This window comes from Macaca mulatta, chromosome 10, assembly GCF_049350105.2.
Source record: "Macaca mulatta isolate MMU2019108-1 chromosome 10, T2T-MMU8v2.0, whole genome shotgun sequence".
Taxonomy (NCBI): Eukaryota; Metazoa; Chordata; class Mammalia; order Primates; family Cercopithecidae; genus Macaca; species Macaca mulatta.
This window is the reverse complement of record NC_133415.1, coordinates 62,947,437-62,974,246: the sequence shown is the minus strand read 5'-3', so window position 1 is coordinate 62,974,246 and position 26,810 is coordinate 62,947,437. Positions and strand designations below refer to the sequence as shown.

Genomic DNA, 26,810 nt, shown 5'->3' with positions numbered 1-26,810 from the left:
TATTACTGAAAAAAACTAAAGATTTAAACAAATGGAGAGATATACCATTTTCATGGAGTGGCAAACTCAATATTGTAGATAGCTATTCACCCCAAACTGAGCTATTAAGTCACCATGATTCTAATCAAAACCCTAGCAAGCCTTATTTTAGAAATCAACAAGTTGATGTGGAAATGCAACGGCACTAGATTAGCAAAGACAATCATGAGAAAAAAAACAAAGCAGGAGGACTTATACTACTAGCAGATTTTAAGACTTATTACAAAGCTGCATAAATTAAAACAGTGCATCTATGCCAAGAAAAAACAAAGCAAAGCATGCATCTGTGCAAAGATGTACACATAGATTAAGGTAATAGACTAGAGTTAAAAAATAGACCCATAAAGTCAATTAATTTTTTTTTTTTTTTGAGACAGAGTTTTGCTCTTGTTGCCCAGGCTGGAGTGCAATGGTGCAATCTCAGCTCGCTGCAACCTCTACCTCCTGGGTTCAAGCAAGTCTCCTGCCTCAGCCTCCTGAGTAGCTGGGATTACAGGCATGTGCCACCACGCCCAGATAATTTTTGTATTTTTTGTACAGATTTTGTTTCACCATGTTGGTCAGGCTGTTTTCAAACTCCTGACATCAGGTGATCCACCTGCTTTGGTCTCCCAAAGTGCTGGGATTACAGTGTGAGCCACCACACCCAGGCTTCAATTAACTTTCAGTGAAGATGCTCAACAACTCAAAGGGGAAAGAAAAATATTTTCAATAAATAGCATGGAGAAATTTGAAATCTGCATCTTAAAAATGAACCTTGACCTCCTACCTCACACCATTCACACACAAAAAAATTAAGATAAATCATAAACCTAAATGTGAAAGTTAACATATAAAGTTCCTAAAAACATATAGGAGACTATCTTCGTGATCTTAGAGTAGAGAAATATTTCTTAAGGCACAGAACTATAAAGACCATTACAGAACAAAATCTAATAAGTTAGACTTTGAGAAAATGTAAAATTTTACTCAAAAATTAAAAAAAAAAAAACACCATTAGCCAGGTGCAGTGGTGCACACCAGTAGTTTCAGCTACTCAGGAGACTGAGATGGGAGGATCTCTAGAGCCCAGGAGTTTGAGGCCAGACTGGAAAACAGTGGGACTCAGCCTGGAGAAAAAAAAAAAAACACACACACACACACACACACACACACACACACACAATTAATATAGTGAAAAGGCAAGCCACACATTGGGAAACAATACTCTCAACCTGTGTATCTAACAGAAGATTCACGTACATAATTTACGAAAACTCCTGTAAATCAAGAAGAGAAAGTCAAACAACCCAGTTCTTAAAATAATCAAAAGACTTGAATAGGTACTTCCAAAAGAATATATCCAAATGGATAATAAATATAGGTGTTCGATACAATTACTGATCAGGGAAATGTAACTAAAGACCACAGTAACATAACTTGAGACATTGAACAATTCTGATACATGCTACCATATGAATGAATCTTGAAGACATTATGCTAAGTGAAATAAACCAGTCAGGCAAAAGACAAATACTGTATGATTACTCTGATATGAGGTACCCACAGTAGTCAAATTCATAGAGACAGGAAGTATAATGGTGCTTGCCAGGACCCGGGGGGAGAGGGAAATGGGCACTTATTTTTTGTGATGCAGAGTTTCAATTTTGCAAGATAAAATGAGTGCTGGAGAGGGATGCTGGTGATGGTTGTAACTGTATTGACAGATGATGGAACCTAAAGGTATTTGGGTCATGAGGAATCCATCTTCATGAAGGAATAAATGCAGCCTCTCAGGAGTGAGTGAGTTTTCACTCTCATGCGACTGGATTGGTGGCAGCAAAAACAAGTTGTTGGAAGTGAGGTTGTCGGGCATGGTGGCTCATGCCTGTAATCCCAGCAGTTTGGGAGATGGAGGCAGGAGAATTGCTTGAGCCCAGGAGTTCGAGACCAGCCTGGGCAACCTTGTGAGAGAGCCAGTTCCTATAAAATAAAATAAAATTAGGCATAGTGGTGCATGCCTCTGGTCTCAGCTACTCAGGACGGGGAAGCAGGAGGATCACTTGAGCCCAGGAGTTTGAGGCTGCAGTGAGCCATGATCACATCACTGCACTATAGCCTGGGTGACAGAGCAAAACTCTGCTCAAAAAACAATAAGAAGATAATAAAATAAAAATAAGTGTGGTTGCCGCTCATGTTTTGTCCTCTTTGCATGCATACCCTTCTGTTTCCACTTCTCCACCATGTTATGATGCGGCACATGGCTCTCAGCAGACATTGACCAGACGCGGACACCTAATATTTGACTTCCCAACCCCAGAATCATGAGCTAAATAAATATTTTTCCTTTATAAATTACCCAGTCTTAGATGTTCTGTTACAGCAACACAAAAATGGACAAAGACAGCCCATTTTATAGCAAAAGGGATGCAGCAACAGTTTCATGTGCCTGGGGTCTACGAGTCTTGCTGCATTCAACACCACGGGGAAGCTGCCAGCTTGATCCACGAGTTACATCACCTGCTCAAGGCAAAGCCAATGTGCTGGCTGAGAAATAAACATCTTACAAGGATGTGGCTGTTTTCCAGAATATGCCACACACCCTAAGTCAATGACCCTTATATGGTACTGTGTCCCCACTAGATGAAATAAATAGATTCTGGGACCAAGGGCTGAATATAGAAGTAACCTCACATATCATCACTTCCAGTGATTTATTTAGAAATATGTGCTTCTCATCTCTTCAAACCTAGTTTCCGTGGATGTAGACATCTTGTTACCAAGAAGGGGAACACTTCCACCAGGGGATGTAAGTACATCGTTAAACTTTAAGCTGTGAACGCCAACTTTGGGTTCCTCATATCAAGAGACCTGCACGCAAAGACTGGAGTCACCATTTTGGAAAGCATCAATTAACCCTGATCATCACGAACAGACAGGGCTGCTGGTAAGCAGTGAGGGCAGGGAGGAATGTGTGTAGCATCCATTGAGGGCCTCTAGGTATTCCCTTGCCCAGTTTTAACAGTAAGTGGACAGGTATAGCAGCCACAGTCACAGAAGGGCATGGAGACCAGAGGCTCAGACTCCTCAGGGACAAAGATCTGGGTCACCCCAACAAGGAAGTTACCTAGACCAGGACAGGTGCTGACTAAGTCTGAGGGAAATCTAGAATGGAGAATGGGGGAAGGAAAAGATGAGTATCAGCTTCAGTCCCAAGTTAGCTACATTACCAGGAGCTATAGTTCATCCCACTAACTTTCCTCTTGTATTTTCTCTAGGAAAAAACCTTGAGAATCCTGGAAGGCTGAATTTACATGCAGCAAGCAGATCTGAGAGGCACAAAGCCCATTCTATAGAGGACGCTATGACACTACCCAGATTCCCGCTTCAGGACCAGTGCATGCACTGCATGGGTGGACAGCATTTTGCCTCCTTAGGACTTACTTTTGGGTCTCTCTCCAGAAACAGCTCTTAGATGATAGGAGCTGCCTGGCCCAAGTTTCAGCCCCTCTTTGACAATCTACATCCAATGATTGGTCACTGCAGGGGTACAACTTGAAAGGCTGCTGGACTACAAATCTAAGCACATTCCTTTTAAGACAGTATCAATGCACTGAGATATACACAAGCTCCTTCATTCAGCAAATATTAAGCATAGACTATAGGTCTGAACTATTTCAGGAGCTTGGTATATATCAGTGAACTAAACACAAGAATTCCTGCCCTTGTGGAGTTTACATTCTAGTGGGAGGAGACATAGTAAACAATATACATAATAAAGTAAATTATGGCCCCCGCAATGGTTCACGCCCGTAATCCCAGCACTTTGGGAGGCCAACGCAGTTGGATTACTTGAGGTCAGAAGTTCGAGACCAGCCTGGCCAACATGGTGAAACCCTGTCTCTACTAAAAATACAAAAATTAGCTGGCCATGGTGGGCGGGCACCTGTAATTTCAGCTACTCAGGAGGCTGCGGCATGACAGTCACTCAAACCTGGGAGGCAGAGGTTGCAGTGAGCCAAGACCATGCCCACTGTACTCCAGTCTGGGTGACAGAGTGAGATTCCATCTCAAAAAAAGAGGAAAGAAAGAAAGAAAATTATATGGTATGTTACGAAAAGAAAAAGAGCACAGATAAGAAAGATGAGGGGCACTGAGGAATGGTGGATGGATGCAACTTTAAAATGGGTTGTCCAGGTAGATCTCTTTGAGAAGATGACTTGAAGGAGGAAGCCATGCAATTATGTGGGAGGAAAGAATACCAGCAGATGAAACCTGTAATGCAGGGGTGGTAAAACGGGCTCAGACCTGGCGTGTTTGAGGGACAGCAAGGAGACCAGTGTAGCTGGAGGGAGGGAGGGAGTGACAGGAAGTGTAGAAGGAGAGAAGGTCGAGAAGGAAGGGTGGTGGGGCAGACGGGAGGGGCAGACTACACGTGGCCTTGAAGGCCATTGTGTAAGGATCTTGACTTTTACTCTGAAGAAAATGGGAAAGGTTTCGATGAGACTGATATGATCACTTCTATGTCGAGAGGACTTTTCTCCCTGCTAGGAGGCTCTGGCAGTAATTCAAGGAAGAGATGATGTGGCTCAAGTCGGGGGTGGCAGTGGAGGTGATGAGAAAATCCTAGATACATTTTAAAGGTGAAGCCAACCTGATTCCCTGATGTATTGACAAGGGTGTGATAAAAAGAGAGGACTCATGGATGACTCTAAGGTATAACTGTTTATGTAGCATCTACCAGGTGTAAGTGGATGGGTTTGAGAGAGCAGTGGGAGCGAGGGAAAGAGTCCAGAAGTTTAGGACGTGTTAAGTTTGCAATGTCTAATAGACCATAGCAGACTGCTGGTGCTCTGCTGCCAAGCTAGAGATGCCTGGGAGTTTATGTTTTCCCAGAACAGCGCCTGAAGAATGACTGATAAATGTGGGAATATAATAGCCCAGCTCCCATTTCTTTGCACTGGGACAAACTACCAACCTTGCGGTGTGAACAGCCCTGTGGGATACGGTTAAAGCCACCCTCCATGGAACTTTGCCTGAGATGACAGTTTGTTTGGTTTCCTCATCTTCTCTGTCCCGTCCTGCTTCACGCACCCCCTTGCTAGTTTCCTAAGAGTAGCTCCTAATGGATCACGAGTACACAAGTCCTTGTCTAAGGTCAGTTGCTGAGGAACCAGATCCAAAATGATATCCAAGCAGACATATCAAGCTCATGAGAGATGTTTCAGCTAGAAAAATAAATTTGGATGTCAATCAGATGTAGATGGAATTAAAGCTACGAGACAGGGTAAGGCCACTGAGAGAGTGAATTGGTGTTATTCTTTCACCAAAGAGATTTCAAGCTAGAGGAGAGAGTGAAAAACTTTCATCTTAAAAGTAATTTGGGGAGAGTAAAGTTGGCCTATTCTCTTTTAAATATTATGAAACTGTAATTACAATCTCATCATGACAAAATGTCCTAAGTTAATATTCGAAGCTGGGCCATGGTTGTCTAGGGAATCATTATACCATTCTTATTATTTATGTTCATGATTGAAAATTCCATAATAAAAATTATACAAGTAAAATGTAAATACACTCACCTTTAAAGAATAAATAATTACATAGTAAAAAGCTAGAAACAATGCAGATGTCCATCAACAAGAGGATACACATAAATCGTCATTTATTGACATGATAGAATACTATACAGCAATGATTATGAAAAACCATAACTACGTGAGATAATACAGGTGAATCTTATAAACATATTGTTGCACCAAAAAACTCAGACACAAAAGAGTACGTGTTGCATGATTTAATTTATGCAAAGTTCAAAAACAGGCAAAATTAACCCATGCTGCTAGATAGCAGTGTGGTTATCTTTGGGAGGCGATTGACTGAAGGGGACATTTGTGGGGCTTCTGTGATGCTGCTAATGTTTTTTTTTCTGATCTGCTGCTGGTTACATAAGTGAGTTCACTTTGCAGGATTCATCAACTGTACATTTACTATATGTGTACTTTTGCAATATTTACGTTATTATTATGAAAACTCTGAAGAATCCATCATTTTAGCCTACCACAATCTCATGGATACTGGTAGAAGACACAAGATCCTAGGTCAGAGACAAAGGACTTTATTATTCGCAAGAATCGTAAGCTTCATGTTTGCATCAATTCCCTTTAACCCTCAAGACCCACAGGGGTAACGTGGAGATTAGACCTGGTGGAAGCTGCACACACAGTGCATTTGCATCAGACAATCCTAGCCTAGGAAACTTCAGTCTCGTAAAGGAACTCTAAGCAAACGCTGCTTAAACTTTGTCTCAGAAGGAGACATTATTTTTATTATACTGCACAGCAAACAAATCTGCCCCTCCTCAGAGGGAGACTCTGTCTCTATCTTCCAAGGCTATTCACTATATGAACATATTTGAAAAGACAGTCTAGAACAAAACCTGGTAGTGCCTTTGCTCACAAGACTTGCAGAAACATGATAGACCTATAGAGAACTGCCTGTCAACAATATTGCAATCAAAATGTACGTTTACAGTCATTTAGGTAAATCATTATAGACAAGGCCAAAAGAAACTTTCTTTGATATGACACTTCTCCAAGTCCCAGAGGTGATCATGACTTGTTTGGTGCATACCTTTCCAGACTATTAGCTATACAATCACAAGGATCTAGATCTAGATCTATATAGATATAGATATAGATATAGAGAGAGATACCTATCTATATAGGTACCTATCTATATATGGATAGCTATGTATATACTATATATATATACACACGCAAACACTATATATACAGAGAGAGACAGAAACAGAGATAGAGACAGAGAGAAGTTATTTGGGGGCAGTATGGAGTAGGAATTAAAAATTTGACACCATTCTCTTCGTGTCATTTTGCAGTTTGTTTTCACTTAACAGGAACTTGGCATTTTTCCTTTCCTTCTTTCTTTGCCACTATAGATATGCCAACAGATCTCCCTTCTAATCTGCTGCCTAGAGAGTCATGGCATGGATGTGCCATGGTTTAATTAAACATTCCCCTTTTGAATGGGTTCAGTTTTTTCTTTCTCTTATTGCAAACAGCGCTTCAGTGACCATTGTCAGACAGTTCTCTTTATAAATTTGTGCAAATATCTACTTAGAGTGGGTTGAGGAAGGACAAAGAAGAAGGACTGCTGTCAAAATTACCCTCCAAAAATGTCATCCCAGTTACATCTCACCGGTAGCTTATGAAAGTGCCATTTCCCCATGACCTTGCCAAAATGAAACATTATTGTTCACTTTTATTTTTGGCATTTGGAAAGGAAAGAAATATTACGTCTTGTTGGTGTTTTAGTTTGCATTCCCCCAGTCTCTAGTAAAACTGAACATATTTTCATGCCTTAATTCTTAAATTACCATTTCTTAACATTTATGTGCCCAGAACTATAATTGGCAATTTACGTGAACTATTTCATTTTATCTTCACAATTCATCCCTGATGTAATAGTGAGGAAGGAGCCAATATTTTTTCCCAGGTGACAGATGAGTAAACTGAGGCTTAGAAGCTAGGGAACTAGCGTGGATTCACACATCCATTGTTTATGGCAGCAAACTCCTCCTGCCAATTAATCATACAGTATCTGTTCTCTTCTTCTTTAGTAAAATAATCCAAACTTTAATGGGAGCAGCAGCGTGTCCAGGTTCAAATTCATACCTCCCAGCCTTCCCTGTAGGTAGAAATAGCCATGTGATTACACTGTTACCAATGCATTACAGCGGCAAGTTGTGGCTAGAGCTGTTTCCCATAAGGCTCCTTGAAAGGAGGAGTAGTTCTTCTGCCTTTCCCTTCCTCCTCCTTCCTCCTTCAGATGAGATGACTGAAACTGCAGCAGCCATGAGAGGACTGTGAATAAAGGTGGGGTAGAAAGATCAAAGGAACCCGGGACGTTGACAGCGTCGTGGGACATGTTCTCCTCCACCCAGACTACCTACGTCTAGAATTCTGGTTACCTGAGCAAACCCACTCTGCTTTTCTGTTATTACTGATACAATGATGGAGGCAGGATTTGAACCAAAGCTATGTTGAGTCATTCGTTCTCTTCCAGGTAACACTCTGCACAAACGCTGTGCTATTACTACAGAAGTCACCATCTGTGGCCAATAAAGACTGGAAAAATCTTGCTCCAGCTAGTCTTTCTCAGGACAATTGGAGTTGCAAGTCTTGGAAGTAAGAATAATTTCGGCCGGGCGCGGTAGCTCACGCCTGTAATCCCAGCACTTTGGGAGGCCGAGGCAGGCGGATCACGAGGTTAGGAGATCGAGACCATCCTGGCTAACACGGTGAAACCCCGTCTCTACTAAAAAGGCAAAAAATTAGCCAGGCGTGGTGGCGGGCGCCTGTAGTCCCAGCTACTCGGGAGGCTGAGGCAGGAGAATGGCGTGAACCCGGGAGGCGGAGCTTGCAGTGAGCGGAGATCGCGCCAGTGAGCGGCGTCGCGCCAGCCTGGGCGACTGAGCGAGACTCCGCCTCAAAAAAAAAAAAATAATAATAATAATAATTTCAACCTCATAACAGCAATAGAAAAGGTAGTGCTTGTGAAAGATAAAAGATATAGCCTAACACAGCATAACTTTCTTTATTGATAGTATCTACACAGGGAAGTGGGATTTATAGAAAAGAACAAGGTGACATATGATTACAAACAGAAAGTTCTGATTCTGGCCTCACTGTTGTATTTGCTGTTGACCTTAGAAAAAATCACATCGTTTCTGTTTCCCTTTTCTTACAATGTTAATAAAATAGATCTTTGAGCCATGGGCTTGTGATGAGAGTCCAGTGATGAAATATACATAAAAGTTTTTCAAAAAAAATCAACATGTTCGGTGCTCTGAACCTGGAAGGAATCACTATACCAATACTGCATTCCTAGTGTATGTGTAACCCATGCACAGAGAACCCTATGGTTATTATTATCAGATTGTAGTGACCCCAATTTTCTGCCTCTTTTTTAGCCGTTAAGTCATAGGAGACCCCATGAGACACAGGAGTAATGTCAGAATGGAGCAACACTGTCACAGTGAGGAGTAGGTGTGCCTGTGTGTGTGCGTGCAAGTGTAAGATTTAACCTTTTTCTCATTGAGTGTCATATATTTCATGCAAAGGATTGCTGAATATTCATTGATCTATCTAGTATCCACAAGTACGCTATTAGAAATGTATTACTTATCCATATTTTTGAAATGTTGAAATAATTCAGTGTTGATTCTTTTCAAGATAGGCTTGCTACCTTTAAACTGAAGCGACAATAACACCCAAGGCGTCTTCGGTTTCTCTCAAGTTGTGCTGATATCCTTGATGTCTCTAACAAACCAGAGACTGCCTGTGAGAATCATGTATGTCATTAAATTGAAAAAGGCCTGAAATATCAAAACCTCACTTCTGGTAGAGAAGGGAAGCGAGAAAAAAGCAAACCGATGGTTATTCATGAATCACTCCCGGCCTGCCATGATAAATAACAGTGGTCTCTTTCTCCTCTTCGCTGGGCTCGTAATTTTCTCCCTGAAGGTGTTTTACCTGCACAGGAAGAATTGGGCTGGAGGGATGTCTAGTAAAAATGATTTTTAAAGCCTCTTAAAACGCAAAAGCCTGTCTGTGTTTGGATTATGAGTCATTCTTTTTGCATACAGCAAACAACGTCCAATTAATCTCAGCCGACTGGGGAGATGGACTAAGACAATTTGCCATGTTTAGTCTGTGGTTTTGTGACAACCCAGTGATGTTAAGAGAAAATTAAATGCTTGATAGAAGAGCTTCTTTTAAAAGATTACAAGCGAAGGGGGTCTAGATTTGGGCTTCTCCTGCAACATTAAACATGAGGATTCACTGTCCAAATATGGGTTCTGCATATAAGGTAGGAAATATTTATGCCATTTCCACATTGAAAGGGTAGCATATTATTTGGAATGAAATACAGCAGTACAAAAATCATCGAAGTGCGGCTTCAGTGCGTTTTTACGTAGACTTCTGAATGTCCCTCCATTGTTTCAACAGAGAGCTGCTGTTTTCTCCTGCGCTGACAGGCAATGCTATGTGATATGTTGGCAAACAATTTTACTGTTTTCCTCTCTCTTCTTATGAACGATATTTATAGACTCCGAATTGCATTTGGTTCCGCTTTCCGACACAGTTATCTTCTTGGGCGTGGATTAAATGAAGATCTGGGTGTTGAAAGACATTTACATAAGTGCTGTTTGTGAACTGGAAGGCCAGTTCTTCTATTATCGCCAGAACATTTAAATCTTAATGACTGGCATTGTTGTCTAAAAGACGGTGTTTTTCCTGCTGAGAAACTGCATTAGATTCAAGAAACGAAGCTCATTTCCATTCTCTCAGCAGTCTCTCTAGAAATGACATGCAGTGCTTGAAACTGTTTATTTCCAAATTCAGGCCTCCCTCGCATCAGTCATCAGCTTCAATTACCAGTTTTCCGGAGCCGAGCCATCAGGCAGTCTGACACCGGGGTCCGGCCTAATTCCCACCTTCTCCAGAGTCAAGAGCATAATGTGCGGATGAAAAGGTGCAAAATAGCCTGGACTTCATTAGCATGCAGGGCCTGGCTGTTCATTTGCCGGCTGCGAATGGAAGTTCTGACACTCGGAGCTTGCTGCAAAATGAGAAAAGTCCTCTTCAGGGGAGATGAGGTCCTTGGTGGTGAGGAAAGGTCATCAAAAAGACAGCCGCTGCCCTTGCTCCCTGCTCTCCATGACTGCTTATTGATTCCAGGAACACCTCATTACACGCCGGATCAACATATTATTGCCATGTTCTGGGACTGAATTGTTTACAAGTGTCTTTATCGCCAGCAAAGGCCTGCCCGGAGATGCATGACTACACTCATTTGGCTGTGACCCGCCAATTATGTGTTATCCGATATGTTGCTGGTATCTTGATCTTTGCCCGGGTCTTCTCCTGGCATCAACACAGTCCCATTTACTACTTCTTTCTAACCACTCTTTGGGAAAGTAGCCATTAGCCTGTCAGTGTGTAAATGTGCGTGTGTGTGTGTGTGTTTGTGTGTGTGTGTGTTACCTCTGCTACAGGAAATCTGAGCATCGATGCTCCATTGCTTGCTATTCATGAGGGGCATAATCATTTGGGGGAAAGAAATTCTCCCTCACACTCACACACACACACCTTTTTTTTATGGCATCCAGGGTAACCCACACAATTTGCAATCAGTATGCACAACAGAGAGCATAATGCAGCTTGTTATCGGCTCCCTCTGCTTACATATAGGCCCTACGAGAGAACTGTCATATTTTATTTGGGCATAGCTACTGCAAACCACTGCACAGGACCATTTTAATCTTTCATTACAGACACTTCTATGGCTCCATAAAAGAAAGAGTGGACTAGCAACTTGATTAAAAACTTAGTAAAGAGATTGTGCAAACCCTCCCACCCACCCCCCCCAAAAGTGGAGCTACAGCCCTAGTTTCTTACTGAGGCCACTCTGCAATGCAAATGTGACTTCCATTTTCCCCCGATGGTGACTACTGACATAAATTTAATGATGCTGAGAATTGACAACTTCTGTTAATTTTTGTGAATATTGCTTGGAGAAGGTTTAATGACTCCACCAAACATTAGGACCATCTCAACCAAATACTAAAAAGGGGGCCATTTCATTTACATTTCCTATTGCCATCAAGAATGGCTCTTCAATGCATTTTCCACAGCAGGGTGTAGCGACACAGATGCCAAGAAACTTGCCTTTATTTTTCTTGGAAGCATACATCCTCGGCAATGGGCACATATTAATATGATGAGTGAACTGAAACTCAAGAATCTAACTGCCTTCAGAAAAGTGACATCTGTATGCACATTCATTTCCAACAATTTCCCAGATTTCTTTGGTATTTGTCTTTCTTTAATTTTTTCCAGGTTTTTTTTTTTCTCTTTCCAATTTTGAGAGAGGAGTTTTGTAAAGAGGCTGAGTTCTTTCTTTCCAAAATCCCTCAGTTTTGGCTTTCTGACAAATCACTATTAATAACTGGAAAACGCTGATTAAGACCCCCTCGTCATGGTGCTTCAACTCAATTAAAGAGTCCATCAAGAGATGTTTACTCCACCCAGTGTTTAAGGACACTGCAAATTCTGTACTACTCTGTACTATTATCAACCAATAAATACCCTTTGGAAGAGAAAGAGATGATTGGAAGGATTACTCTTGGTTTATTTCGGGGGATACTATTGCACGAGAAGCTTGATCAAGGGATAAAAAGGAGTGTTACCAACATTCCTATCTGAGGATCAAGTCTCACTGTGGTTGGAACTCAGAGAAGAACAAAAAGGGTAACTGTCAAGAACTAGGAGTCATCCAAAAGGAAAGCAGCTTCTTTACAAATTTACAAGAGATTGTAATGATGTAACAGTGGGAATGCCCAGGCGGTAGGCACTTTGAGGTTGAATGCCCTAGGTAGAAGGGAGAGTTCCATCCAAGAGCTTCTGCCAATTTTTATAACCAGATCATCTGTTACTTCAACAGTAAAAGAGAATTCCTCTCTGTTATGGCTTAAATGCCTTGTTTTCTTTATGAATCCCTCAAATTGGCACCAAAAGATTCTTTTCGATTAACAGAATGGCCAGTCATCCTAGATCCTCTGTATTGTTTCCCAATTGTTAGGAGTCACAGGCTCCTACATATATTTTCTGATGCTAAATAGAAAATGCATACACACAGTCTACAAGCATAGTGGTGTGATTAGATGATCAGATGGCAACTAACCCCAAAAAAGGAGCTTGTTTTAAAAATCATTTATTAAATACAACTTTGTGCCAGGAAACATTCTAGAAAGTTAGCATACATTAACTTATGTATTACTCACAACCACCCAGTGACTTAAGTATTGCTATTCCCCCTTTACAGATGAAGAAGGCTTCTTGCACGTCTAACAGGGTTTTCCAGTGTGTTCAAGGTCATGTGCCAGAGGCAGAATTAAAACCCGGATGTGACCCATGGCTGAGCCCACACTCTATTCTGCCTCCTCTAGAGCCAGCATCCCATACGCATTTCCAAGAATCCTGTAAAGCACCCTTTTCTGCATACCAGCCAACATGAATGCAGAAGGAGTTGCTAGTTGTGGTAATAAATATGTCAAAACAATTATCTTTTACATATCTGATATCCTTCGCCATGAGGTGGGCTATGGAAGCCTTCTTTGATTGATAGACTAAAGTAAGTTTTGATACAAAGGACAGTTCTGGCCATTTAACTAAAAAGTGGTAGGGGTTGTAGGGAGAACATATTTGGGGAGCTGTAGAAGTGTCCCCACTGGTCAGTACGAGCATCTGAGGAAGTCTTGTCAATCTTTGGCTCTTATACTCACCCAAGTTGCCTGCAGATCTTCCTTTAGTGGTTCTACTAAAAAACAACAATACTTAATTCACCTCCTGTGGCCATCATAGCCACTTCTCCCACAGCATTACTCTGCCATTGGAAATCCAATGACGAACGGTCCAATCACAACACAGGAGACTGGATTCCAAAGGCTTGAGGGATATCCATCTACTGACAGAAACCTGCACAAACATGTTCACAGGTGCTGGAATATTCCCCTGTCTCATGGGTTCATTTTTCCCTGCTGTCCATGAGAATATTAGCTACTTTCTGGTGCCTAGGATAATGCATCATTCAGAATGTCTCCCAGACTACTAGCCTGGCTTAAATGCAAGGAGATGACTTGTCCACAGGGACCCTTCCTCCTCATTTCTCCCTTCTTCAGCATCAGCAGCCACTAATCTTCCAGCACATTCATGCTGCCCCAGTCTCTTCTGTAAGAGAAAGAGAAACACTGCTCTTATCTGTTCATTTGCACTAAGACACCAGAGATTCAAATGTATACCCTATCCTTCCCATTCCATCTCCAACAGGCAGTACTTGTATCATAAAAGAGGGCAATTCTTGACCCAAAGGAATGGTGTGTCATGATGGGGATGGAGGGGAGGTATGGTATTTGGGAAGGGGAAGCCTTCCAGGTGATCCATTCCAGTGGGAACAAATTTGGCCATTCGTGATGTAAATGTTTGCATCACCTAAGCCTCATTTATGCTGGGAGGATTTCAGAATTATTTAATTTTCAGAATGAACAGTTGAAGACTAGAGAAATATACCAGAAATGAGCTCTACTGATCTAATCTTAACCCGAGGGCAGATATATGCTGGTCACTCTCTCCACCCAGCCCTTACCTCTGGGTTTTTCTTTTGGCTTTGCACAGACACTCATGCTGAGACTCCACTATGTACTCAAATGTACAGTGTGTTCTTGAAGCTCTAACTTGCATTTTCTGACCTTGAAGAGCCAACAATAAGAGGCAACAAAGTGTCACAAGACAGTAAATGATTAAAGACAAAACAACAAGTGTGTATACTAAGAGGTGCCCTAGGAGTTGAGGGGTGAGCGCGGAAGACCCCCGTGGACTAGCATGATAGGAAAGACTTTCTACATGAAATAGCATAAAAGTGTGTCTTGGAGATTTGAATAAGTGGAAAGAGGGGTGGGTAAGCATGATAGTATCCAAATATAACCACCCTTAGTTTTTCCCATTCCATGTAGCTCTTCCCATCAACAGGAAGAGTGGCAGCTCACACTGTAGTCCTAGTTGGAGGCTGCAGTGACCTATGATCTCACTACTGCATGCCAGCCTGGGCCACATGGCCAGATCCTGTCTGTTAAAATAAATAAATAGTCTAGGCGCAGTGGCTCACACATGTATTCCCAGCACTTTGGGAGGCCAACGTGGGCCGATCACTTGAGGTCAGGAGTTCTAGACCAGCCTGGCCATCTCTACTAAAAATACAAAACATTAGCGAGGCATGGTGGTGTGTGCCTGTAATTCCAGCTACCCAGGAGGCTGAGGCACGAGCATCGCTTGAACACAGGAGGTGAGGTTGCAGGGAGCAGAGATCGCGCCAGTACACTCCACCCTGGGTGATGGAGTGAGACTCTGTCTCAAAAATAAATAAATAAATAAATAAACAAACAAATAAAGGAGGAGCCTCTTTCCCCTCCCCTTGAATCTGGCTGCACCTTGTGGCTTGCTTTGACCAATAGAATGAGATGGGAGTAACATTCTGGGACTTCTAGTTGCATAGACCTTAAAAGGACTAGCAGCTTCCACTGCCTCCCCGCTGGGGCCCAGCTGCCATGCGGAAGAGAAACCCATGCTAGGGTACAGAATGATTAGAGCTCATGTGGAGATAGGCCCTGGGAGGTGAGAGAGTGTCTTGGACTTTCCATATAAATAAGCCCAACTGACCCTCCTTAGAGAGGTGCCCAACAAGTCCTGCTAGAAATTCTGACCAATGGAATTGTGAAAAAAAAATAAACTATTGTTGTTTTAAGTCACTAAGTTTTGGGGTGGCTCATTAAGCAGCAACAGATAAATGAAACAGTAGGATAAAGAGGAGTACATGAGTGATGAACTGCATTCCACATGAGAAGGTGGCATAAATAAAATGAGAATGAGTGCATATGGAATGAGGGAGCCCCAAACTGGATAAACCAACCTGGCTAGAGCAAGCATTTCAGGTTAACAACTAGAAGAATATAGATTGGTAAATCAGGCCCAAATAGCTTTAGTGTGGGAAGGAGATCTTTAAGGCAGTCCATGTGATGCCCTCCACAGGAGATGCTGTCAGTGTTGATAGCTCCTTACCTGTCTACATCAGTGTGTACCAGCTCAATGTCCAACCACCAGCACCTGTGTTTCATTGCCTGGGAGCTTTTTCTTGGCCCCTGAAGCTCACTCTGCTTATGCAACAGGCCAGAAGTGCTGGGGAAATAATGCCAGCAGAGTAGCCCTCAGTCAGTGACTGATGGAATTGGTCTATAAATATTCCAGCTCAGGTGTGTGCTACACTGTTTCCCAGAGCTCGCAGTAGAATTAAATTCCAGGTGCCCACAATGGTAACCTGCTTTATAATACACCTTAATGGTTGCCTTCCCTTCTCGGTCTCTCAACCTCATTCTCCTACTGGTGTTTCCAGAGATCACCTTTCAGTAATAGATTGCATGCTTTTGGAGAAACCCAAACTAAGATGCTTTCATTTTGCAGTTAAGAAAAATAAAGCCAGGACCGAGATTACTTTGAGTGGGTGCTATAACAAAATGAACCAAAATGTGCAGCTCTTCAAACAAAACAGAAATTTATTCTTGCCATATAAGCAGTCCAGGATGGGAGGGCAGATTCTGCTCCTACAAGTCATCTCGGGACCCAGGCCATTGGGGAACTGTTGCCATCCTCAGTACATGGCTCTCGTTAGCATACTTCCCAGCCAGCAAGAAGGAACAGGGAGGTGCAAGTATGAGATGACAATTACGCACATCACTTCTACTTGCATGCCACTGGTGAATGCTTAGTCACATGGTCTTCGTGTCACTGCAAGGGAGGCTGGGAAACGTAGTTCAGCTGGTCGGCCGTGTGCCCAGCAAGAAGAGAATAAATGATGACAAGTGGCAGACAGGAGTCTCTGACCTGGAAGATTAGTTTGTTGCCAAAGTGCCCACAGCTAGTTAGTGGACAAGTGGAACTACAAGCCTTTCTGCATACTATTTTTTCCTTACTCTCCTCACTTGGATTCCAACCAGACTGTGACAGAGCTCACATGTCATGTTGAAGAGTCTGGTATTCTGCAAGGTTCATCTCCCCTCATCACAGAAGCAGCAAAGCAGAATAAGCCATTGGAGGCCCTCTCAGGCTCAGCCTACATGAGGTTACTCGATTGGACTTTGTGACCAAAGCAAATAGCATAGAGGCCCTATGCTTTCAAAGAGAGCCAGCCAGCTTCACTGCTAGCCCATGTAGCCCCATGGTACAGATTTTTAGATGCACCTGTTACTTTACTGACAAACACCAAAACAATGTCTTAGAAACCATACAAACCACACACATCAACAACAATGGGAAGGGTACCCGTATGTGACACTCAATCTGTCGGACTGGAATCCTGGCCAGGAGAGGCAGAGGAAAGAACCGGGGGGCTAGCTGAAATCTATGGATATCAGAGATATTTTCCAGTCATCTCTGAAGAACCTGAACTTGTTTCTGTAGCTTCCAATTATCTACAGGCCGACAAAGCTGTTTCTTTTTGAACTCAGTATCACAGATGGAAATGCTAGAAGGTTAAGCCCACCCAGCACAGCTCATTTATATATTAAAATAGAAGAAAATGAGAGGAGACAGGTTTATCTAAGCGGATCCTATTCATAACTTTTACATGCTAACCTGAATTTTTCAAATTCACTTTTTGACTGGATTTGGGGTTAATCTGGCCATATATGTACAAATGGTCATTTAATAAAAAAGGGGGGGCAATGAAAGCAAATGATTTATTGCAAAAATGTGTTTAATGGCTCTGCACTGTTCTTTTATGTCAGTTTTCAAAAAAATCCTTTATGCTCAATAGAGGTTGCACTAAATTTTAAAATCGTTATTCTGCTTTAACCATTCTTTAACTTTTCCCAAGATATGAGGTATATATTTTTTACATGTAGGTTGAAAATTACCAAGGTTTGTTTCATTTAAGTTATTCGACACAACTCACTATTATATTTCTAATATTTTTGTGCAAGTGAACAAGAGTAGCAGTTACCTCTGATTTGAACTCTACAGTAAGGTGGTACTTTGGATTTTTCCCCCCAACAATTTCCTGTTAGGCTCAACAAACCTCCCTCCAAATGCAAACCTCAGTCTCAGTTAGTAGACTGTGTTGAAAATACATGTCTAATCACCAAAAAAGCCAAGCATTTATCAGGATAAGCCTTCCAAACGCATCAACTTTAATGGTATCCAGACGGCTTTTCTGGAGAGGGCTCATTAGTTTAGAAAAAAAAATTCTCAACATTTCCATGTTCTGTAGCTTTACTTCCATAGTCAAAAATATAATCCAAGCTCCTTGCCTTCTTGTTTAGTAGCCATTTTTTGCCCATATACTGCCTTGAAAAATAGTCAAACAAATGTAAAGAAGATAAATATCAAGCATAAATGAACTAGCGCCAAAGGGGATAGGCTCTGTACATAAAAATGAGCAACACCAGTGGCTGCAGATTAAGAAATTGAATATGTTGGTGTTTAAAATTAGAATGCTTCCCCAAAGGATTGAAAATGTTCCATTTAAGAAAAGAAATGTTTTCAAATCATTCTGCTGACTAGAGGAGTCTGAATCAAAGTCAGAAATTAATAATAGGATGCAGACAGAGACCCCCAATCATAAATAACAGAGACGATTTTTATATGTGTAAAAGCCTGCATGGCCCAGCAGTGTCTATAGTTCTATGGGGAAAAAAACTAATGAAATGCAAGAAGAAAATGTTAAAAATAGAAATGAATGTGCCCGGTAGAAATGCTATTGTCATACTCTTGTGACACAATGTCTTCTTTTCTGGAAAAGTAATTCTTCCATTGAGCCCAGGCAAGCATTGTATTCATTGTAAAGTTGTATATTTAAACCTGTAGTCTGAAGGGTTTGTCTGTATTTAAAGCGCAATGCTACCGGGGCTCATTAGAGTACCAGGACAAAGCTCTAGCATATTACTGCTTTGACACTTCTCAGAACTCCTAGGTAGTTTTCAGTGGCTTCAAGTACTTAGATTGTCAGCAGTATAGGAAATAGAAAGTAGAATATTGAATGGGTGAGGTGTATACATCAAACATGTAGGAATGTATAGACAGAGAGATAAAGATCCTCCTCAAACATCCTATTATATTGCAGAGGGTGCAGAAAAATTCCAGGGTAAACACAGGCTTGGAGTAAACAGAGTTGCAATGTGCAGGTTGCACGAATTAGAGCATCCTGAGTCTCATTCAAGATCAAATCGTTCCTTTCTAGACTTTTTAGCAGGAACAGGCTCTGCTCTGGGTAACAGAAAGATTTAAGAACATAATCGCAGCCATGAAATCTTTAGTGTAAAGACAAGAAGAGCAAGGGGTAAGTGTTTAAATTCAGGCCTGTTTTAACAACACAATGGCCTCATCCTACAAGTGCCTCCTTTCCAGTTTGGGCCAACTCAATGCTTTGGCTGAATCTGTGTGCCCTCTCCACGGTTTTGGATGAATCTGTGCTTTCTGGGAAGTTGCTATCAGGATGAGGGTGCACTGGCTGAGGGTAAAGATAGGAAGGAAGGAAGGACAGTGGTCAGGAGGAGGATAGCCCCAAGCCAGGCAGGACAATATCCAGCCAAAATAATTTACCCTGCTTTCTGCTAAACGCAATTTATTTTCTTGTATTTACATTTGAAATAAACAATACCTGCATGTGGGGAGAAAAGTGAAAGATTCAAGAAATAACACAGCAGAAAGTTGGTCTCCTTGTAGCCCACCTACTTTGGTTCCTTCCCAGTGGCAACTGTGAGCCTTCCTTGCAGATATTTCCATGCACAAATTGTCACTCAATTTAAATATATGACCTTGAAAAACACAGCTCCCCATCCCTATCCAGCCCCTGCCAGCACCCAGGTCTTCTCTTCCCCTTCAGGTCATTCTTCACCCAGCCCACTCCCCAACGTATTTCTTCATCTTGGGGTACCTGACAGACGACCTGCTGACACCCTGATGACTCAGGCGCGCTTCTTTTTATATATATATATGGGTTAGAGTTATTACTTAATGATAATTACTTATTTTACACATTGTCGTCTGCTGATGTTTAAAAGATAAGAAGACATTTGTCAGGGCGGGCGCCTGAGGCTCTCAGAGGACTCCGGGAGACCCTGCCAAAACGTTTCCAAACTGAATAGTCATTGGGCTGCCAGATAATTCAGAAACTATTTGTATGAGCTGTTTATCAAATTATTAACCGCACAGATGTTGTTTGGCTGAAGAGCAGCTGAATCCCCTCTCTGGCAGCCGCGGAGACAAAGGTCTCCAGGAATAATTGGAGATGTGCATGGAATATTAAATTAATTTACTGCTCTTAATTCTTATGCAAATTCTGACCTCCGATGGCGCCTATCAATTACCCCGCGCGCAGTGAAAGCGAAAGCGACAGTTTCTTTTCTTCTCTTTGCTTTTTTTTTTTTTTTTTTTTAAGAACTCGAAGAAGGAAATATTTGCGATAAGCAGGCGGTAGTAGCACTTCGTAACTGGAATTATTTAATTGAATCTTCAAGTTTTTAGGGATGTCCGTAGAGGATAAAACCCCAGTGCTCAGGGGAGAGGGTGGGAGAGTATAGGGGGCGGAGGAATTTGTTGGTTTGACTGCACACCTGTGGTCGGCGAGAAAATACCAGCCACGAGCAGGGACCAGTGATGTCAAATAAAACATTGGCTTGTAGGCGGACGCGGGCCTTGGGAATCGCGCTACCTCAGCGTTAGCCCCGGGTTTCACCGAAGCCTGCGATTAGAAGGGAGTCGCGTTTCCGCAAACTGCATCGCTAGGGGCCTGGCGTGGAAGGGCCTCTGCGCGACTTTCCTCCATCGCTGCCTACAAGGGAGGCTCTGGCTTCCGTTTACTTATTTTTTGGGGGATTTTAACCTTAGAAAGTTCCTGCTTTTACAACCGCTAAACCCCAAAACATTTTTTTTCTTTTTGTTCTTTGTGAAACCAAACCACTATGCTGTGCGTTCATGTTCAACTCTATTGAAATCCCGGGCGGGCCGAAATAAGATTTAATTGCCTCCTGCGTGAGGAAGTGACACCCACTTTTCCCCCTGAATTGAGCAAACACCAGGGCTTTGTCTGAGCTTGTGGCTTAAACGCCGTGCGGTTTCTGCACCCAGTTGGGGGGGGCGGGTTGTAAGACCGGAGGTCTCCAAGTCTTTCATCATGTTTCTAATAAGGAAAACCAAATCGGGCCCATAATGTCATCAGCCCCGGCCCGACCTCGCCGGGACCTCTGCAGCCCGATGATGTCGCCAGCGGCCCCGACGCAGCCACTACGCGCCGCCTTTCAGCTCCTTGCCGTCCCCACAAAAGCCAGACAACAATATCAATTAATCATGCAGCGGGCAAACAAGGAGATTTACCCCGCGACAAACAGCCCCACCGAGAGCCGCTGAATGGGCGTGATTAGCATGTGAAAAGGCGAGCAAAACTCCGCGGTTCAACAGCTAAAGAGCAATTTGATGGGGCTGGGATGGGGAAATTACTTGATTAGCTTCCGTCGGAGGAGAACACGGTTACAGCCCCTCGGCCGGGAATCCGACTGGGGAACAAAACGCGCTGGTAAACACGGCGACGTGCGGGGAGCGCGGGCGAGGGAGGGAGCGCCGGGACCGGCATCGAGAAGTGATCGGGGTGGGGGCAGAAATAGCTGACATAAGGGCTGACCCGCTAGCCCCAGCCAAACCCCGACCACCCTCACCTAGGGTTCCTGGGCCGGGATCGGGCGGAACGAAGACTTCACCCAGAGCTGGAGGTCGACCTTAATTTAAAGCGCTGCCCCGGCTCTGGCCCAGAAAGACAGTGAGAGGCGCGTGCTGGGGGAAAGGCCCACCCACGCTGTCCCTGGAATCCCCTCCAGTGTCCCCAGGGACGCAGTCTGCCGCCGCCAGCTCCAGGGACTCGGGCCTCAGGTTGGAGCAGCCTTGCGAGCGGCTCGGCAGTTCCACCGCGTAGCTCAGCGCTTCCGTTTGCGCAGGCAGCTAACTGTGGAGCCGGGCAAGACGTGTTTTCCAGCTCCTTCGAATTTAACCGCCCAGTTCCTGCCTCCTGGAAAAGCTGCCTCGATTGGGCTTGGGCTTGGCCTTGGGCAAGAAAGGGTTCCTCGGTTGCGCCACCGTGGGGACGTAGGTGGGAGATGGAACACAGCCCCCTAGCTGCGTGCAGGGGCCAGAGGCTCGCGGGGGCACGCGGGGGTGGGTCGGGGCGGAGTGCGCTCGGGGTGAGGGCGCGACCGCCTGGGGGCAGGGGCGGTGATGGAGCAGCTCCGGGCTCTGCCTAGGCTCGACTGAACAGCCCCAGGCCGGCCTTGGATCTTTGGAGGCGGATACGCAAGGCCAGATCTGGCGGCGTGGCCGGCTGGGCATCGCGGTATCTTCCCCAGCCCTGGAGGGCCGTGCTGAAGGCCCACGGCCAAGGTTTTGCTTTAGGTATACTTGGGCCTCGCAATTGAGCTGTTTGCGAACAGAAACCCGAATCGCCAAGGAGCAGCGCGGCTCAGCGTCCCCACTTCAAGGCCAAGTGGAGAGTGAAGACACGCTGAGTCCCCTGCTACCTATCATGCCATCTTAAGCGGGCAGCGACACCTTACCCGGAAAAGACCCTGGAGCCAAAGCCTGCGCCTACACCAGAGAGGGGAATTTAAGTTTCCCACTCTCGACGTGTCTGGAACCTTCCCTGTAGCCGCGTACCCAGAACCCCCTGCTCCCTGGCTCCTCCCAGTGTCAAGGAAGGGGAAAGACTCCCACCCTGTCCCCAAAGTCTCAGACTAAGTCGCTCCAGGTCACGGGACCCACTAAGAGGGCCTTTCCAGCTCATGTTCCGAAGAGGGGGGCAGCGGCGACCCTTCGGGATCTGGAGAGAAAGAATTTAACGCGGCCTTCCTGAAGTACATTCACACAAATATAAGAAAGACTTCAACGCACAGAATCGCCAAAGCCCTTGCCGTCTTAAATAAATCCTGCCCCTTGGCACAGAAGAACGGAGAACCAAGGAGCCAACTCCTATTTTATAAGAGAAAAAGCGGGGGGAGGGAGGAAGGGAGTGGGTAGCCCCCACTGAGCGTAACAATTGTCACTCAGTTGAACAGTGTCAATTAACAAACCGCAGCTCTGGCTGACTTCAAAAGGCTTAATTCTTTTTGAAATGTCTGTGGTGATGAGTGTGCAGCGAACCCCAGCTCGCCGGTTGCCGCTCACCCCGCTCGCCTCTCCCTCTGGACTCGGTGCTGAAGCCCCAGTGCGCCTCCCTCCTCTTCTGTCCGCAGCTGTACCCGGAAGCCCTGACTCTCGGCTTGGCGCCTGTGCTGAGAGCGGAGAAGGACGTCGCGGCCGGCAGGCCTGGAGGGCGCATTGGTGTGCAGAATGTAGCGGCTGATCTGGCCCTGGGAACCCCAGACCCGCGAAGCTGGAGGGCGCACTCCCCCGCCGCCGAGCCCCAAACCCGCTGCGCTGTCCAAACGTTCCAACGCTGCAAGCAATGTGGCCGGACACACCGAAATGCGTGTCTCGCACACCCGCCCATCTTTCTCTGCTCAACACGAAAGCGCCTTGTGGCTCGAAGCGCTTCCTTGGGGTGGCTGGGGCTGTGCATTTGAATTCCAAAGTCAAGAGGTTGAATCACCTCAAAGTTGGCGGGTGGAGGGGGCGGTGGCAGGGAACTAGGTGGCTGGATGCCTTTGCTTGCGGGGTGGCAGGGCTGTTCCTACGAATAGCCACGGCTCGGGGCTGGCTTTGTAGATATTTTTCCAAGTTCTGCCCGGTGCCCATCATATTGCCCTGAAAAGCAAAAGAGGCTGCTGCAATTTATTCCAATGGGCGGTTTTTAAGAAGCTGGCAATTTGAACCGGCTGGGTGTTATTTAGTGCAATATGAAATCAAATGATCCTATTTCTCAAATAACAGTGTCTGTGAGGAGAAGTGAATCCTCTGAAAGGGTAATTGTCTGCTGATGCTCCTTCCCATTATACCCGATCTTGGCCTAAATGGTGTTCGGCAGCGGGGCGGAGAGCGAGGGGTGAAATCAATGTGCGCCAACTCGCGCTCAGGAGACAGGAAAAGGTAGCACCGCTGGCGTCCTGGCACGTCGAGTGAACAATGCCACCCCACGCGGCACTAATCGACTCATCTTGCAGGTGTCCGAAATCATTATTAGACGTGAGTGATCTTTCGGACGGGAGTATAAGACTAACTCTTACTCCTTTCGCAACTTTGGGAATTGTTAGTCTCCTGGCATCAGTCACGCAGCAGACTGATGATAATCTGGGGAATAAAATCCAGTTTGGCGTCCCTTATCCCACACCCTCCCCGACTCCATGTCATTACTGAGACGCTCAGTCCTTTCTTCCAAGGACTCACTTCTGTCTAGGACCTTCCCAGTCCAGCTTCTGGAAAACAAATGTAATTCCTGGGAAATATAATGCGTCCACCAGGCGCACATTATTAATGCTATAATGTGTGCCACCTTTGGGAGAAACAGGTTGGTCCTTGGCTTTTAAATTGTTCTCCGTGGGCCCAGCCACTATTTTTGGTGGAACCAGATATAAGGGGGTCAGTTTGTGTCTGAGAAAAGCACAGATGAGGAGCAAATTTAAGGAATGATTTTCATAACAAGGACAAAAGCTGTATGCCGGAACCAGCGCGTTGGCCTTTGGTCACGTCAGTACCCCGAGGTAGAGCGTCAGTGGTAATATCAGAGGCTGCTTCTCCTTAAAATGACTCCCGGCTGCAGAGGCAGCCGCAAGCAAAACCTTGTCCATAAAACCCTCTTTAGTTACCACTAACGCACCTTGAGGGGAGTAGCCTCCTCTTTAGGGCCTGAGGGCCAGGACAGAGAGGTGCGGGCCCCTGGAGAAAGATGCAACCAGGTCTGCAGCCGCTGGGGGTCCAGGACGCCAGGCAGCTTCCGAGCACTTCTCCTCTGCCCCTCATGCTCCAACCCCTGACTTTACCTCTGTTTTTTTCCTAAGGAGGGTTTTGTGTGTTCCAAATATCCAGGAATTGCAGTCACAACCTACATCCTCTGCTAATTTGGGGTATTTCAGGCTGAGCCTCCTAGAACCAATTTGTGGCTTGTTTCTGCTCTAGCTAGGCAGGTTTTGTTTACATATTCTCTCTGGGTGTTTTGAGAGGACACACACAGACACAGGCGCATACACCCACACGCATATATTTTTTTCCATACTGTGACCTTCTGTTTACAAGCCCGTTTCGTTGTTCATGATTTTCCCCTTAATTGGTGTTACCTCCAAATATCTGGATGAGCTGGGAGAGAAATGGTCATGCCTGCATATCCAAGGAGCCCAGCCTAGGAAGCTTCTACCTCTGTCTAGGAGGAAGGTTCTGCCACTGCACCTGGAGTCCGAGGCACCGGACACCAGGCGCGCCGTTCTGGCGCTCTCTAGGGCCTCTCTGGCTGAAGGAAAGCAGGCAGCCTAGGTTCAGTCCGCGGCGTCCCCTTTCGAATGCCATTTCCCAGCTGAAAATCCAGCCAGCACAACCTGGACACCGAGCCCTCTGGAGCCCTGGTCAGGACGCTTTAATTTTCACCCTCCCGCTCTGGGTCTGAACAACCCTCCAGGGTGTTGTTTCCTAGGGTCTTCTGGGGACAGCCCTACCTCTCCAGGGCCTGCCCTCCTCGGGCTAAAAGTTCAGCCCTTCGATGCGGTCGTAGACTAAGAGGCGACTCTCCCTGTGTCCCGCAAGTGGTTTCTCGAGGTACTCCTCTGAGGCTGCCGCCCCGCGAGCAGACCTGGCTCTGCACAGCAGCAAAAGCAACCTCCTACCTGGCCCGGGGCAGGACTGCTCAGCGGCGGCGGGGACAGTGCGAGCGCCGCTGGCCCACTCACCCGGCGCGGGCCCTGCGCTCACACTTCTTCCAGGATAAGGAGTGGCCACGCCCGAGCCCCCCTACCCGACCCCTTCAGGAGAAAAGAGTGACGGCTAGGAGTCCCTCCAGTAACCTAAGTTTAGACCGGGGTTTCGCGCCTCCCCTAGGAATCCGGCTGGAAACCCCGGAAACTCTGCGGCTACAGTTTTGTGGGCGTCTCTCCGCCTCCCAGCAGCTTCGTGCTCTAGCAGGCTTCATCCACCCCCTCTTCCCCCGGACTTGCCTGAACCCCGCCGAGCACTAGGCAGGGCCGGGGTCTGCGGGCTGGGGAAAAGAACGGACTTCGGGTGGCCCAACCCGACAGCCACCTCGGCCCGGCCTGCGTGGAAACCCCACAAAGTCAAGGCACGGGGTGGGGGCGGGGGGCGGGATCCAGAGAGAGAGACCCAGAGGGACGCCCCTTCCCCCCAGGGGTCTCCGGATCCTAGGGACTCTCTAAGCCCCAGTGGCAGAGAAAAGAGGAATTTTTAAAAACAAATCTTCCCTTGCCTGAAGCCGTTTTCCAGCCTTCTACGCGCCTTTGCCGGGGAAAGAGTCGATGGCTCGCCCTGCTCATCGGCTCAGACCAGAGCTACCCTGAGCCCACACCTCTCCTCCGCTCTGCAAGACACCCCTTCCGCCACCCCCAGTCCCGCCGTCCTCCCCTCTCCAGACCCACTGACCTTAGGAAGGCCGAGACCCACCGCTCGCCAAGCCTCGCCCCGCACTGTGCACGGGAAGAGCGGGTTCCGAGCGCAGCCCAGACCGGTTAGCTGGTCGGCGTCGGCTGGGCTGCCGAGGCGGCGCAGAGCTCCCCTCCCCCACGCCTTATAATTTAATCACACGCGATATTAAATTATCAAGCTGCTCATTAATCATCACGCGAGTTATTGGGACTGAACACGCCGCTGCGTGTTTTGATAGCCCAGAACCATTCGCGGGGGTCGGGGTGTGTCTGGGTTTGGGGAGTGGGGGATGTCTAGTCACTCTTGAGAAACACTGAGAGCCCCACGCGGGCTGATGGAGCCTCTTGCCTGGAAAAAGATGTGGAAACGCGCAGGCTGGGCGTCAGAGTTTGGTTGAGGGTCTGTCAAAGGCCCAAACGTAACCCTTCCAGGCCACTTTCCTTAATATTTGGATTTTGATCACGATGATGAAGACAGCCGGTGGCGTGTGATCAACAACATCTTAATTTGCAGTTTTTCAGGAGGGTGAATTTGACCTGACTCTGTGCATCTTCGTTGTCCAGTGTGGACGGTGTGAAGTTAATTCGGTTGAAATACAGA

General features: G+C 45.6%; 1 long non-coding RNA gene across 1 annotated transcript; it reads right to left on the bottom strand.

Moving 5' to 3' along the window:
* Nucleotides 1-11,521: 11,521 nt before the first annotated feature.
* Nucleotides 11,522-26,538, bottom strand: LOC144332029 (uncharacterized). The gene is made up of 3 exons (XR_013399732.1): nucleotides 26,208-26,538; nucleotides 14,248-23,435; nucleotides 11,522-13,832 (listed from the first exon to the last, which is right to left on the bottom strand). It is a non-coding gene; the product is annotated as an uncharacterized LOC144332029 (long non-coding RNA).
* Nucleotides 26,539-26,810: the final 272 nt, after the last annotated feature.